We start from the raw sequence: 17380 nt of genomic DNA on the forward strand, positions 1-17380 counted from the left end.
TTCAAGTATTTGATTTTGCAGTAACTCTTGACTGGTAATGTGAACTGAATGTCTATTAGCAACTAGATCACATTATGTATCTTCCTGGAATGTGTTTTCTTGTTTCCTTTCCCAAAAGAACTAATTTCCCTGATATGAAACAAAGTATATTAAGTAGGGAAAGTTGGCAGATTTGCTTCAAAATAATCTTGATGGCAAGTAAAACTCAGATGTAGATGCATGCACAGCAGCAGCAGTGAGTTCAGTGCACTGCATTGACTGCATTGACTCCTGCATTGACTGTCAATGCAAAACAAAGACAGATGAAATACAGCTGTGTGACTCCTGGTAGAAATCTCTTCCTGGGAAGAGTAACAGCCTGTCGTAATCCACTGAGAAAGTCCCTTGACAGTTAAAAGATTAGTTTTGTGCACTACAACAGTCTCCTGCCGTTTTTTCTTTTTCTTTTTTTTTTTTTTTTTTGAATAATTGTGGGGATGGAAATATAAGATCAATAGGATCAAAATGGGAGCAGGAGATCAGCTACACTGATCTATAGTCCTGGAAGTTAAGGCATAGCTAGTGGGAAAGAGTATTTCTCTTTTTAAGTCAAAGAATATGGGCCTGGGGAGGTCACATGGGAAATGTTTACATGCATTTGTTCAAACTATACTTTGGTACAGTGCATTTGACTTTGTGTGGTCTGGAAACTAGGTGAGTGCCATTAGGTGTGCAGCAACTGTCCCACATACTCAGATGAGTACTTTTTTCCAAGCTGAACATCGGCTTCTCCTCAGAGACAGAAGATTAAATCTTTTACCTCCAATCTCAGTCTGATTTGTATTGATGTTTGAGATAATTTACAGAGATGTTCTCTTCCTAGATGTTTAGAGTCAAACCAAATCTTCTAATATGAAATCAAAATAAAAAAAAGGTGGAAAGTGGTTTGTGTGGAATAATCCATCACTTCAGTGTCACAAAGAAGATTTTTTTTTTCATTAGCCTGAACTTTTTCTTTTCTTCTCTGAAAAACCACCACATAAGACAAGAGGTTTAGTAACTAACCTCTAAAATATCCCATTGTATTCCAACCATGTTGTCCAACATTTTTTTTATTATCATTAGGTTTCAATTAACTTATGATTCATGATTCAGATGTACACCATAAATGTAATACAATATAAGTTGAATTATGTGCAGAAAGAAATCTGCCACCAAATAATTGTATATGCTAGTTTATGGACAGTATAGATAATTTTAATTCACTATGTATTATACTAATATATAGAAGTAGGTAGAAGAATAAAAAAATGTTCCTATTATTAGAGAATTTTATTTTATTTCATATTACATCTTATTTTAAAGTCTGACAGCAAGATGAATCTGCGTTTAATATTCATTGCTAGTGACTCACAAAGTAGATGATACTTATTGTTATTTAGGATTCAAGAATATCTGCATTTCTCTGTAGTATAAAGTTTCCAACATTATTTTGAAAACTCACTTTTTCAGTGGAATGGAATTGATACGTTCAGTAACTGAGAGATTGGTTTTGAGAGTATATTAGTTCTAATTTGGAAGTATAATTACAAATGCTGCTGGGAAGGTCATATTTCAAAAATAATGATGTTAAATCTCTTAACTGATTGGTAATTCCTTACCATCCTTATGAATGCATGAGCATTGCCAAGGAGCTGGATAAAATATTCAAGGCTTTTGGAATCAACAGTCTTCTGTTACTTTCCTTCTGATCTAAAACATAAAGTTCTGAATGTCAGTTCTTCAGCTTCGAAAGAGATACAAGACAATGTCATAAGCTTAGTGAGCTGATATTTTAAAATGCTTAAAGATGCAAATGAAACACTAGTCTTCCTCTTTGTTCAGAAGACTATTTTGTCTAAGGATGATATAAATGTGGATGTACAATATTTCTCCTTGAATTTTACTCTTAGGCTTCATACTATTTTTCAATTCCCTCATTGAACTAAAAAAATACTAATCATACGAGGTAGTTACAAAGATTTTGTCATTGTACAGAACTCAGCTGTCAAGGTTTTATTTAGTGGAAAAGGAGAACACTTTTAAAATTTCCACATTTCAGATAGAGAAGGTAAAAATTGAGCCATCCTCCATCTAACTATTCAGACTATTTTGATAAAAATCCAAATAAAAGTATTGTGCATTATCTCAACCTTTTTTTTGCAATGTAACAATAGCAAAGTGCAAAGAGTTGTACCTTGTAAAATGTTGGATAGCTTTTCTTGTATCGAAAAATCAAAGATGCTTATAGATATCACAGTATTTTAAAATACAGTAAACTATGGATGTATTTTTATTTATTATGCTATAACTGTGGAAAATAAAATTTAATGCTTTAAAATTCAGAAGGTTGTATGATTTTTGTTTTTAGTGGCAGTTTCTAAAGCAAAGTGGAATCCTTAAGTAGCTTCACAGGCACTAATATCACTTAATATAGCTACAAGGTGAATCTACCTTCATATGAATTCAGGAATGTAGTAGTTGTCTTAACAAACATTAGTAATGTAATTTGTGTGCAAGCCTATATCTTTCTAAGTCCTTCCTTTCTTCTTCTGGAGGGATCAGAAAGAACCAAAACTTATTTTGCAAAAGAAGATGACAGAAATACTCACTTTTATTTCCAGAGCACTGAGAAAAATAGTGATCAATCAAGAGAACTTGAAGTTGTCTATTGATAGATGCGGGGCTGCTCCCAGTTCCCCAGAGGGACTAACAGAAGGAACAACATGCTGATTAAACATGTAACTGTAGCCTTTGTGCAAAGCTCAGGGAAAGCTATGAGAGGTTTTTTATTTATCTTTCTGTGATTTATATCAGGTTCTATATTTCTTGCCTCCTACGTTCAATTTCCTTTACCAGCCTGGAACAGGAGAGGTTTCTAGCTTTTACAATATCAACTCCTGTTCTTGCCCTTTTTGATGACATAGTTTATATATTTTCTGACTCTTCCCTAATGTTCAAAGATCTTTTCTCCTCCGGGCTTACGCAGAAGGTGCAACACTGAAAGCTTTTTGTAAGCAGCCTGTGAGATCTTCAGGGCAAACAGTTTTTCTTGGTTCTGTCTGCAAAGCGTAAAGCACACTTTCCACAATATAAAAATAAATCTTCCCACTCACCATCATCCCTGGTAGAGACCTGGACAAATTTCATATTAAGTAATTGCTTTGGGCTTGCTCCTTCAAGGTTCTGAGTACCATTCAGTTCTTGATAAACTTCATGGGAGGGAGTGAGGTTTCTCAGATTCTTTCTGCAAGCAGCCAGCATCTTTGAAAATTGAGTGTTTTCCAATTGCATTATACTTGTAGGAAAAAAAAAGAACAATTTATTTACTTTTAAAATATTTGTGGTAGTTTTGGAATTTGCATATGTATTTTAATTAACCTTCCATTTTTATATGGTAACCAGTTCCAGATTAAATCCTGTTATATTACATACATTACATTTTGTTTCTTCCCTTCTGGACATACAAAAGATGATTGAGTTCATAATATAATGTCCTGAATGCATGCATTGTGGACTAGTCTTTCTGGATAAATTGAGGCTTGATTAGAAATAAAATTCTTAGAAAGTGGCCAAATACTGCTGTTACTATAGTTGAATTTTAATATAGGCTAATATGGGCTTTGCATAACATTTGCATTTAATCTTAGAAAATGCTTTGACATTCCCCATGACATCGTGAAATCATTACCAATGTACGTGTTAAGTTTTAAACCAAAAGAAAATGAGTCAATAAAAACAATAACTTTTTATTCACAGGATCCGCATCACAGGAGACTGTAACTTGTGGATGATATAGTAAGTAGAAATACTTTCATTTTTTTAGGTCTTAAAAAGAGTATAGAAAATGCAAAAATAAGATTTCAAATATAAATTGCAGTTATATAGCTAGATAAATAGATACTGAATTTAGATGCTCGTAAGATGTAAACCCAACTGATTTTTATTCACACATTTAATGAAGAAGAAATCTGACAAGTCTGCAATGGTTTCCCAGTTAGGACTGCCTTCTCAGGTTCATCAGCAGATCTGGTGTTCAATCTAAACATCCACAATAAGCTAATTTCTCTTAATGTTGTAAATAACTTTGAACATATGATAAAACCCAAACACTTTTTTGAACACTGAGATTTACATTCTGAAAGATTTTAGATAAGTTAAAAAAAAAACCCTGGAAAACCTGTGTGCTATTAAATTGTTTTTATCTCAACCCATTAGACCTCTCTTTCACTCTTCCGATTCTCTGGAACAAATGAGCAGCTGCATGGTGCTTAATTGCCAGCCAGGGCTAAAACATGACAGAAAGGCATAGACCTGTTCGAGCAAGTCCAGCCACTCAAATGATCAGAGCACTGGAGCACCTCTCCTATGAAGACATAGTTGGGCTTGTTCAGCCTGGAGAAGACTCTGGGAAGACTTTGTTTTGGCCTTTCAGTATCTGTAGGGGGCTTCTAAGAAAAAGACTTTTTACCATGGCCTGTAGTAATGGGAAAAGAAACCATGGTTTTAAGTTGAAAGAGAGTAGGTTTTGATTAGACATAATGAAAAAAAATTCATGATGAGGGTGGTGAGGCCCTGGCATAGGTTGCCCAAAGAAGTTGTGGATCATCCCTTGCTGGCAGTGTTCAAGGCCAGGTTGGATGGGGCTTTGGGTAACCCGGTGTACTTGAGGTTATGTCAGGGGTTTGGAACTAGATGAACTTTAAGTTCTCTTCCAACCTAAACCATTCTATGATTATATGGCTTACCTAAGATACACAACATATGACAAATACTGTTTCCTATCATTTTGTTCATATGTAGACCATATGAGGATTTGTGCAGTCTCTCGCAATCAAAATATTTTTCTCTGGTGCATCTTAATACACATTTGGGAGAGTCAGAGGATGTCAAATAGAAAACAGTAACAGTTAAGGGAAGGCCAGGATTAATTACGATATAAACAGATTAGAAGCATGTTTTGGAGTCAGAGAGGGTAGAAAGAACCAGGAAAAGTGATTGCTGTTGCTTCCCACTGTGCATTCAGAGGAGTCTGAAGACCATATCACTATTAATTTGCTACTAAATACACCACAGCTTCTAGACTTGTCACAGTAGCAAATTTTATTGGGTTGTTTTGCATAAGCAATCACTCTTACTCCTTTTCAAAGTACAAGTTTTTTCTTTTTTACTCTGTCTGAAGTCTCAGGCAGAATCAGAGTCCTGAAGTGTAACATAGCGTGATTTAGTACCCTGTGTAGTGCTACTAGAATTCAGATTATTAATTTGCCGTGTTGTTTTATGCTGTCCTTAATTAGACCTGCTAAGCTGCTTGGGCATCATTTGCTCTGGAAATGTCAGTCACAGCAGGAAAGGGGAAAGGTGTTTCCCTTTCAACTACATTTCAGAGGTCAAATACTTACACAGCTAATATGTTTGAGGGTGACAGTTCCTTTGTGTGTTCACTTCTTGCTCACTGAGGCAAACCAAGGGGTCATGAATTATCTGTGGCAGTTCTTGGCTGTTCAGATAAAAACAGGTGTCCCACGGCTTTAGATGCTGACTTGGAATTCCCTACAGAAATAGAAAGTATTTATTTTTCATAGAGAGCATCTGTTTCTTCATCAAGAAACCCTCCAGAAACTCTTTGCCCTCAAATAAATAATTAGTATATACTATTTGGAGAAATTTGTATACATACATAATTCTGATTTAATTATTCTGAATGATGTGATAGGAGAAACAAGGAGAGAGAGCTAGGAAGTGAAAGATTAATAAAAACATCTTAAATGAATCATCTTAAATGATTCAGATTTGGATTAGTCAATGCATTTTACACTTATCTTTCATAGAAGTGCAACTCATGCATTTTAGGCCCATACTGGACGAATTGCAGTGCTACCACAATTACAATCTATTAATAAAAACGTTGCTAAGATTTACAATTAATTTTCCTGGTTTAAAATAATAACACATCAGAAAAAATATTACAAGCCCATATCTTCTACTAACAAACATATGTAATAATTTAAAGCAGCCTATTGGTACATAATATCCATTAAGCAAAGAGAATAATTGCTGAGTGCAAAGGAAAACAGAACTATTCCATGAGATTGGATCATCAAAAAGGGATTGTACAGATGGTAAAAGCTGCTGAATTTGAAATTTAGAGATGTCATGACAGAATCTGAGACCTCCAGAGGGATAGAAGGAAGAAATCAATGTACAAACTGCAAAACAGAAATCCTTAATTCCAGCTGCAAATAATGCAACCAACTTGGATACAATATTTAAACTTTGTAAATTGTCTATTTTAATTAAATAAGGAAGGTGCAAAAGGAGTCAAAATTCAAGTATTGCACTTCACTGTCTCAAAGGTGTTAGGAATTCCACACTGATGAAGAAAAGCAAATCATTGGCTCCTCTGAATTACTTCTTGCAAATACCAGCTGAATTCAGGTGTGATTTTGGGACACAGAGGACCTGGTTAGACAACATCACTTAAATTACGAGCTTGCCCTTTGATATTAAGGAAGTGAATTTAAAATAACCCAAAGAGCTATATTATATCCTGAAGCATAGGTCTATATATCAACTTACCTACAGACACAAGTGCATACAGAGGTATTCACACATTTACATAAATATATGTGTTCAGCTTGCTATCATTTATCAGGAAATTCTAATGAGTTAGGTAATGGGAGAAGTGAGAGTATGCCACTGAGCTCCTGCTGGCTTGAGATCTGCTGCTTTGCAAAAAGATAATGCTGGGCTCTTTGTGTGAAGCAGCATCCCTGGCACTTACTGACTTGAGATCAACTAATTGATAGAATCTTACCTTGCAGGACTCCTGCTGAGCTCTTGACTGTGGGAATACTGCTGCCTTTCATACCACAAGCTGTCAGTCTGTGTAAAATGGGAACTTTACAGAAACCATTAAATAGAAGCAGGTATCTTGTCAGATGTAGACAATCATCTCTTCTTGGAAAAGGAAAGACTTTCCACGCTTGCTGTTCTTGCAGATTCTGTGAAGCTGACTGCCTTTCTCTTTGTGAGGCAAAAGCTGGGTGCTGTCAGAAAATAAAATGAAGGAAAGATATAGAAATTGTCATTGAGAATCCAAAGCTTTGTTTGAAAATGCAGTGCAGCGACATACCACCCTGCTTTATTTCCTATGCTGGATCTTTTCAGATGTAATGATAAGACTAAGGGTAATTACTTCAAACTGAAGGAGGATAGATTCAGATTAGATATTAGGAAGAAGTTTTTCACTGTGAGGGTGGTGAGGCCCTGGCACAGGTTGCCCAGAGAAGTTGTGGATCTCTCCTCCCTGGCAGTGTTCAAGGGCAAGTTGGATGGGGCTTTCAGCAACTGGGTCTAGTGGAGGGTTGGAACTGGATGATCTTTAAGGTCCCTTCCAACCCAAACCATCTTGCGATTCTATGAATCTATGATTTTATGATTTTCTTTAGTGTTTTTTTGCTGATGTTAGGGCATCATTCCTTGAGCAATGAGTAGGCATTCAAAGGCACCTTCCTCTGCCCTCAAGCCACTTAAAACTAGTAGCATGGTCCCCAAGCTCTGAAGCTGCATTATGGCCCTCAACCTGTCCCCTGCCCTCCAAAAAATAATTTAAACCCCCCCCCCAAACTGCAATGTCTTCATCTCACTTCAGAATCTCTCTTCAGAGACAGCAGAAAAAACCAGGTGCTCAGCCTGTTTAAGAGCCTTTCCTACTAAAAAAGCAGCACTTGTAAATAGGGTACTTTTAAATTTGATGAATAAGCCATGGAAGATATTGCAGACATTTTGCCTGAGGATCTCATCCAATGTTAAGACAATATTTCTTTCTAAATTAAAGAGAAGCACTTAATCTGGGAAGCCTTAAAAGATCTGTATTCAATGCTTTAAGCTGCTTTTTTTTTTTTTTCCCAGTAGTGAGTTTTTATCTTGGCAATAAAGAAGGCCTTATTAGAAAGCAGAGTGGGTTTTAGTAAGGACAATGTTTTGTCCATCTGTAAGTGGTAAAACTGAATTTTGTATCACTGGGTGAAAAATGTCAGTAGTCCAAGCCAGTGCGGCAAGCATCCAACCTGCTTTCCAATCCTGCTACATTTAAGACATTTCTTATTCTAATTTTTGTGAACTAAGCATATCTGCAGAGAACTGTTAAGTAAATTGATTACTAAAAAGCTTAAGAATGTACCAATATGGAATGAGTAAAGCGTCATTTTTTCATAGTGCTTTCAACTGTATCTTGTTCTTCATTGTTCATCCCTAAAATATCAGTCTAGATTAAAAATATTTGAGATAGAGACAGTGAGTCTGATTCTTAAATCTGCTGATGTGGTGCAAGAAAATATCCAGTGGATCTTTTTTTCAACAGGATAACTCATTCACATAGATTTTAATGACAAGTATGGGGACAGATGGTAGCTTCAACTTTACTGCATGTGCCTTTTCAGTGAATACTGAACTAGTTTTTGGGGATTTCTGCAAATGGCTTTTTTATTAGATGCACTGGATATACCTGGATTGTGGCTCTTTTCTTTGCTCTTTCTCAGTAAATTTTGAGCCAAACATAATAACCTGGGCGTTTTTTCAATTTCTGTTTGAGTAATATCTAGTAAGTAATGATCATCACATATGCAAACATGTCATTAAAAGGGTCATCCTACCTAGACAGTATGAAAGAAGTTTAGCTTTGACTGGGAGCATGAGGAGGAAGCAAAGACATTATGGCAAAAATTAAGCCACTCTTGGCCACTTGAAGTTCATTTTTTTTTCCAGCCATTGTGGATATTTGCATGTCCAAGACCAACAATAACCTAGAAAGACTTTAAAACCGTCATTAACCTTGGAACTACATTGGCAGGTGCTTTCAGCAGAAGCACCAGCCATAGCCATCAGCTGATACTTCAAAGAATTGTTCTTGGCAGTGTACATCTTATCTTTTTAACAGGATTTAGGCTAAACCAGCCAGCTTTCCCTTAGGACTCTGTCTATGCCAGACACAGCGTTACTAGAGAATCAGCTCTGTTTAGTTTTCGTGTGGAAACACAGAACTGAAGATCACTGGAGTACTGATGGCAGTGGAGCTCATCTCACCCCACATCCTGTGTTTTACAGGCTTGTGTAAAAAGTGGTAAGAATGAACTCTTCACAATGCTGTTAGTATTAACCCTAAGAATGGGGGGAACAATGAATTAAATGTATAAAGCTCTGATTCCATAAGAATGAGTATGAATTATGTCACCCTACTCTAATTCCATAAAACTGTGTAAAATCTATGACATCAGTTTGTATAAGTCATGACTAAATACATGATTGCTGTTCTTGCACCTAATACTGGTAGAGATGTCAGTCCTAGCTATTGTGTGAACACATCTGACAACTAGAGTTAGTTATCTCTTTTCTGTAGCCATATGTGAGTCGTTTGCTTAGTCACTACGGTTGGACTTGGTGAGTAAGCACATATTAAAACCTTCCCAATTTAAAAATAAATACACACATTCAATCATACATTCATATATTGTAAAGTTGCAGAGCAGGAGATACTTAGAAATATCCTCAAAGATCACTTTTTGAGCATTCAAATGTAAAGTTGAAATATTTTGAAGTGGATAAGTTAGATAATTAATAGTGGAAGACAGAAATTAAATGAGAGCTAGGGTTGGATGATGTTCTAACTTTCAAATATATTTACCCTGTTCTGTCATCAAACACGTGGACCACATTCACATAAAGTATAGATGTGGTTTACTCAGAAAGTAGAAAAATTCCACTTATGGTATTAATACAAAATCTGGGAGCTACTTGCTGGATTTTACTAGTCATGAAGGCTATAGATTAATTTATCTGAGTAGACATACTCCAGGGAATCTCAAACCTCTGGCTGTGTTATTGAGTGAAGGTGAAATAAGGACAGCAAAGCATTAGCACTTTCATGTTCTTACAAAGTTTTGTGACCACTAATATATCATGTCAAGTTTGGTGATTTCTCTTTTCTGTGTGTCAAAAGACATTTGCACATTATCTTCATTTAGCTGCAAAGTCTAATATAACATGTAATTTAATAATTTAGTTGTCTTTCAGCATATATTTATTTTTCAGCGTACAAATATCACACTTTTAATTAAGTAATTTCCATGTATCTCCATCTTCTTATTTAATGCAAACTACCTTGAAATCAGGGCTTGTCATGTAAAAGCAACAAAGTTTTCAATTCTTCCTTTAAAACACTGTAGTATTAAAATTCTGTGTTTCATTAAAAAATCAGTAGCTTGCTTTACTGGTTTAGTCTACATTTCAGAAGCATTTTTATCCAGCCATAACTAATGTGTATTCATACTTCCAATGCTGGGAGTTGAAGTACTGTCAGCTTTTGTTGGGGCTGCCCTCCTTTACCCATTAAATTACCTCAGGGGAAGATAGCACTTCTGAGGCAACCTAAATTTGAAGCAAACTTCCGTCATACGACTTTTTTTGGTAAAACTGGCATGACTGAGCACTGGGCAGAAGACATACTGGGCTTGTCATATTTTGTTCAAGTTTAGAGAAAATGCTGGTTAATGCTGACAGTTGTAAACAGTGCTGTCAGCATTGTTTCATCCAGAATATAAAGAAGATATTTATTAATTTATTTCATTTTAGCCCCAGCCACTGAGTGCTGGATAAACTGGGTGATGGTTTGCCTCTGCAAACTCTTCACCTGCCATAGTCAGACATAATCTTTTTTCCTTCTTTCATCTTCCACCACTACTGGTGAATGAAGCAGAACAACAAATCGTTAGAATCTTTAAAGTTTGTTCTTCTAGTGATCTTATTTTACCTGAAAATGCTTACTTTTGAAGATGTCATTTCACCTTGGTTTTACAGTGGGATGGATAAAACAAAATTCCTTTGAAGTGAAAATAGCCAAAATTAAAGCTTCTTCTGTTTAACCCACTTTTCAGAAAACATTTCAAGAGACAAAATGGCTTAAAAGCAGACATTTTGTCAGGAGCCATGAGCTTCAGACAAGCTGAACACTAGCTCTCTAGCACATTTCTAATTAAATATGCAATTAAAAAGCTTTCAGTGGCCCCTAAGGCTTCCCAGCCTAGTTAATAGAAAACTTCTCATCTTACTTTAACAAGCAAGATAAAACTTTTTCTTTTTTTAAATTATCCACTGTTAAATAAAATGTCTTTATACTTTGTTTCCTCACTGTGCTTCAAGGATTTATTGTACGCTGTATCAAGTGGCTTAGCATTTTAAAAGCAAAACCAACCAACATTAAATAAGGTTTTTTTAACAGTTACAGTAAAATAGATGATTCTTTGCAAATTCTTGGGGTGAAGTAATATGCAGGTTATGTGTATATATTGTCAAATAATTGGTTATTTTAAAATAGTTGACTTTTGATTTAGAACAAGAATTCATATTAGCTCTTTTCAGATAACGTATTTTTTATTTCAGTTTGATATCAATGTGGTTCCATCATCTTTTAGATGGTATTGTTATTGTATAAATGGTACAAGTTTGATTGAAGTAGCATAAATTATAGTGTGTTGTTCTTTTAATTCTTTCTCTTCCCAAGGAATTTTTTTTGAGGGAAGCAACGTTTCTTAGATTGAAGCATGAATGAAAAATATACATGAAAATGGGACTTTCACACCTATGATGGATGAGGTAGTTAGAGGAAAACAGAGGAATGGACACAGTTCTGGTTTCAATGGGGAGGTTAAAGTAGGACAGCATACAAGGTAATGTGAAAGATAAAATCCAACAGAAGTGAGTTTATGGAAAGTGTCTGGGACTATAGTGAAAACACTCTGTGCTGCAAAGAGGGGGTTAAAATTAATCTATGCTGTAACAGTTCTTATACAATATTGCTGCATTTGAATTGTGGTGATTGGAATATTTCTCACACTAGTATTAATCATAGTAATCAAGACATTGAAGTTTGCTGGTAAGTCATACATTTCATATCTTAATTTCCTCTCTTGACTGTTAATGCTTCCTTTTCAAATGCAAATCTTTTGTTCTTAAAAATAGTAGACATCAGCTCAACCCACCATATGCTTGTGGGACATGTAGCGGTAAAAACACATATATGTAGTTGCTTCTAATTCTATTGCGGTCCTGCAAGAAATGACTTGTTCTATAGTCAAATTTCTGTTACAAATGATTTTGTGCAAAATGTTACTAGATTGTTATAGTTTGGTGGTTTTTTTTTAACATAGTATAATTTTAATTAATAAACAAAAAAGATCCTTAGTGAAAGTTAAGTGGTTTTTTTAGTGTGTTAAATATTTGAAAGTGTTTTTCCCATTAAAATGCAGACATTTTTGGAATGTGAATGAATTATCAGCTGCATAGAGAATTTTCTGTAGCTTTTCAAAGCTTAACAGAACAGGTTAAACAGGAAACATATATTTGTCATTTATATTTCCTCACATCTGTATTTCTTAAAGCTTCTTTTTAGAGTTTTAACATTGCTAGAAGATTCATGTCTTCATGTGGCTACTTAATTTCAATATCTAAATGTACTGTAGACAAGTGATAAAGAAATTATTAATTTATTAATACTAAACAGCAACAACAGAAATAGGTCTTGAAGATAAGTGTGCATATTCAATTGGTGATGACTCTGAAAATGGAACTACATAAACCCATTCGTATAAATCCAACAAAACCAATTTATGATGCCCTCTAGGAATAACATGCCAAGTAAGTGATTTTAAAGACCTAATTTCCTACAGTGTTCTGGAAATAAAAAAATGTGCAGCACATTGTATTCCCAATCTGTAAGGCCTTATCCAAAAGCAATCCACCTTCTTTCTGTCTGCTTTTCTTAAAATAAAAAGAAAAATCTTTAAGATTCATTGCTGTGCATGCATTAAAAATCTCCCTGTAATCTGATAGATCATCTCCATGTGATCAGTCTTTTGCAAAGGTTAAATATTTGGGCTGTTTCTCCCATTTTCAATTGATTTTCAATTGAGTTCAGGAACAAAATATACCAGAAAATGATAAATCAAGTATTCCTTTTTATGTTCTCACTTATAAGTGTATGTATTTATGTACATGAATATATATATTATATTACAATGAAGACAGATTCTGTCTTGCTCAATGAATACTGCACAGTCAAGAACACATGGATTGCACTTGTTTCCTTTGTTGACTGATCTATTCTGGGTTTTACCCATGGAAAAGAAGTGTGTTGGAGTTAAATATAAGTTTTCAGTTATGAAACTGTTAGAATTCCTTAACTAAAGAAGTAAACTCCAGGGATTGTATTTCTGTATTGAATATTCATGTTGCTGAGTTCAAAAACCATGTTCTAGCAGGATTTTCTAATATTCCCAGAAACATTCTTGTACTCTAGTAATTTACTAAAACACTGGTGTCAAGAGATGAACTAAGCTAAAGCAATCTCCTTACAGAGCTGAACTTTTACGATGCAAGGGAGAAGGGTATGAAGAAGCATTATTTTACTGTATATCTTGATCAAGACTTATTGCCATGAATTTGCATTTTTGTTTTGAAAGACACCTAGGGTGATGTTAATTTTACATAATGAATAGAACTACAATCTGAGGAACTGTACCTCCGCGACTCATCCAAAGCCCAATTTATTGCTATTGGAGGAAAATAAAAACTTCTAAATTAAGTTTAATTTGACCTATGTTGTTCCAGGAGATCTCACATGTGAAGATACATAAGTGAATGGGAAATAAAAGTAACCTGCTTCAGAGAGTGAAAACTACGGGGGAGATTTCTGTAGCAACAGCAACAGGACTGTTAGCCAAAGGGAAATAATAAACATAGAGAAAGGAGTAGAAGTTGAAATACAGTCAATATATCCAAACACGTGAACTACTGCATTTACATCTTCTATGGCTTTGAGGATAGTTGAAATCTGCTTTAGAATGGGTGGTGATTTAAAGATAATGTCAGATAATTTATGGAAATGGCACAGGAGGTCAATATGGCTGAAATAATCTGCAGTTTACCAGACTTTGACGAAGAAAAGACATTAGCCTCATTGCTTCTGAAGCCAGTGCCTCAATATGCAAAATATCTAAGTCATCACCGGTGCTCAGCAACAAGTAGTATTGATGCCAGAGAAATACATCATCTGCTGTAGATTAAATATTGAGACTATGCAGAGTAAATTACTTTTACACCAGGAAAAGGAATTTTATATAATATAATAATGTCCAAAATATTCTTTCCTGAGTTGAGCCGAGCTATTTGGCAGGCAATCCCAGAAGGCCAAGTAATTGTAAGACTCCACTCCAAACATAATTAAGACATAAAATCCCGCACCTCTTCTCTGTGCTAATTATTTATTCAGCAAGAGTCACAAACTAATATTATTTAAAAAGGAGAAGTATAGAGATAAGTCTAGACAAAGTAATATTTACCTGTATCTTTGCAATATTATTGGTTTGCCACTACCTTCATATTTTTTTCAAAAATTATTAGATTTATAATGAAATACACTGGGCTGATTTAAACAAGATAATAGATTCTGAGCCCTGTATAAATTGCAGACTTTGTTAAATACCTTTATGAATCTCTAACACATACAGTTTTTTAGTATAGAATTACACATATGGACATTATTTGCTATACAAAGAGATATTCCTGGTAAATTTAACAATTTATTCTTGTGTAGTAAAGGGACAAAGTAACTTTAGATCTATTCATAAAAAAGGTCAAATAGCTTAAACTAATTATCCATCATAATGACTATGGTACTATTACGAATAAAAGCTTCAAATACCTTTTCTTCCATGTCTTCATATTCAAAGGGACTCACAGAGGTTTAGTAGCACGACTCCCATTAGAATATGCCACATATCTAAATGAACACACTTTACCTTGAATATTGAGATGTTAGGACCCAACTCAGCAAACACATATTCAGACAAGTAACTTCGCTGACATTTGCATTTTCATTATATTCAGTGGAACTACTGAATTCTGCATTTTCAGTATCAGGCTATTAATTGTAACACAGGAAAACAAATAGCTTGCAGTCCTAATTCTAAACAGAAGAATTTTAAAATACAATTATATCAATTATTGTGGATTCATAGTTTCTTAATTGAGCACAGCATCTTTTTTTGGTTATCAGAAAATTAGTTATATCAAGCTTCAGTGTTGAGAATTGGGTCTTTTTTCCTCCTTGAAGTTTTTTGTATGTAATGAACTTGCAGTCATTTGCTGTTAAACATTTCTATAAAATTAAAATTAAGGACTTTCACATTTGCAACAAAGTTATTTAATTGATGATTTGTTCATTTCAATCTGTAACAAAGGAAGACTATGATGTTTTGTCCAAGTAGAAACTGTTGCAGTGCCAAATGTGCCTAAATTCTAAATAGAATAGCTATCATACTTCACACCTTTACCTCTTGGGAATTGTTGCCATACTCTGAAGAATTAGTTTAAGAAAACTTCAATTGCAGACTTCCTTGGAAAGATTCCCCATGGTTTTCATGGACTTTGGATCATACCGTAGGTGTTGCAGTGGTTTAGAAAATGAAGACTATTACAATTATGTTTATGGGACACATAACACTAGAATAATTCTTCCTAAAACAATTGGAATGACCCTAGGAGTAAAATGAAGTAAAAATTTGAAGAATATCAATATTCCATTTAATCTGATTTTGTCTGACCATATGTTTGTAATAAGGAGTATTTGGATACAGACCCACTCCCAGGGTAATCAGTAAGACCGTTTTTATTTTCCTATGTACGGATAAAGTTTTACGGTGGAATGTGTTAGGGTTTCCAGCTAAGAGGGAGGGCATATGAAATAAAAGTTTTAATCTCTTAACTGTTCAAGCCCACTGTTTTAAATGACATGATTTTCTTGCAATGTTATCATGAAACCATGCACCCAGCTCACAGTGCATATGAAGTATCTTTGGCAAAGATACTGTGAACAACACTCTAATGGTGAAAGTATTCATATGTATGATACAAGTGTTGTATTACTGACTATTAATGACTATTTTGCAGAAAGGGTCAGAAATTATAAATTTCAATTTTAGTCATTTGCATTTACTGTGATATTCAATTGGGGACTCAGTGTCCAAGAAACTAAAGTAAACTTTGTCGTAACATGTTTTTCATATTTATATTCAAAAGTAATGTTGATGGTTCTGAACTTCAGGGTGGCACCATTAATCCAAAGATAATACTGCTTGCTTTATTCTTGTGGTTGTTTTGTGTTGTATTTAAAGCTTAAGTAAAAAACATGCATTCTTACTTTAGTCTTTATTAACTACCAGTATATAAACTTTAGGTCACCAGTTGCTTTCTGTCCCCTTATCCAGTCCACTATTAAGAATAATAAAAAATACGGTTTTAAATAATAGAACCTTTTTGTTTTGTTTTGTTTTCCTCTGAACACACATGAGAATTACCAATAAGGTAGGCATTCAACACAATCACATCTGAGCTGTAAGGCCGGAGTTGTTGCTGACAAAGGCTGAGTTCATCAGCGATGGTCACAGCACCTCTGGGAATCACATTTAGGAGAAAAAAAAAGGAATGGAAGCAGCTGCTTTCTGGCCCCAGAGAAGGGACTGAGATGAAAGAAACTGTGCAGGCACCAAGGTTAGTGAAGAACGGGGGAGGACATGCCCCAGGTGCTGGAGAGAAAGATGCCCCTGAACCCTGTGTAGAAACCCATGGTCCTTTTTTGATTTCTATTGATGTATGATCATATGAAGCAATAAAAAAAAATCATCGAAGTGAGAGGGATTTTGTCAATTAATTTCAATTGCCTTTCAATCAGATCACATTTCATCGCCATGTGTTCAGACGTGACATGCTACAAAATTTTTCAAAAGATTCAGTTTCTAAAGAACCATAATAAATATCAAAATGCATTTTCAGAAATATTTAATTGAGATTTACATTTATACCAGACATAGACTTTTGATTCACTTGATAATATCACTTTATTTCCGGTACACATTTTGTGACACATTAGCTGTTTACTTCTAACTATGCAACTTGTAGCTTGCAGGTTTCAGAACACCAACCTTGCATTGGTTATTATATAGCTAACCTAACCTAGAATTTCATGTCAAGTGGTGATTTGATAGAATCAAGGGGTGAGTGACACACTGCCTCCTAACACCCTGCTCCCTGGCCAACATCATTAGCATAGGCAGACTGGTGACACCCTGCTCCCTGATACTTTGCCCTTTGACTGATGGATAGACTGGATGCCACCCACATTATCCATGTAAGATGTGCTTCTGTCAAATCACACTGCTTTTGGTAGAGCCAAGGGGGGTGTGACTCCTACTCAGCTTCACAAGATGTTTGTGTACATGGGTATTGCTATGAGATGAGCCAGACAGAC

The sequence above is a fragment of the Gallinula chloropus genome (genome assembly GCF_964237585.1).
Source record: "Gallinula chloropus genome assembly, chromosome: 1".
Lineage (NCBI taxonomy): Eukaryota > Metazoa > Chordata > Aves > Gruiformes > Rallidae > Gallinula > Gallinula chloropus.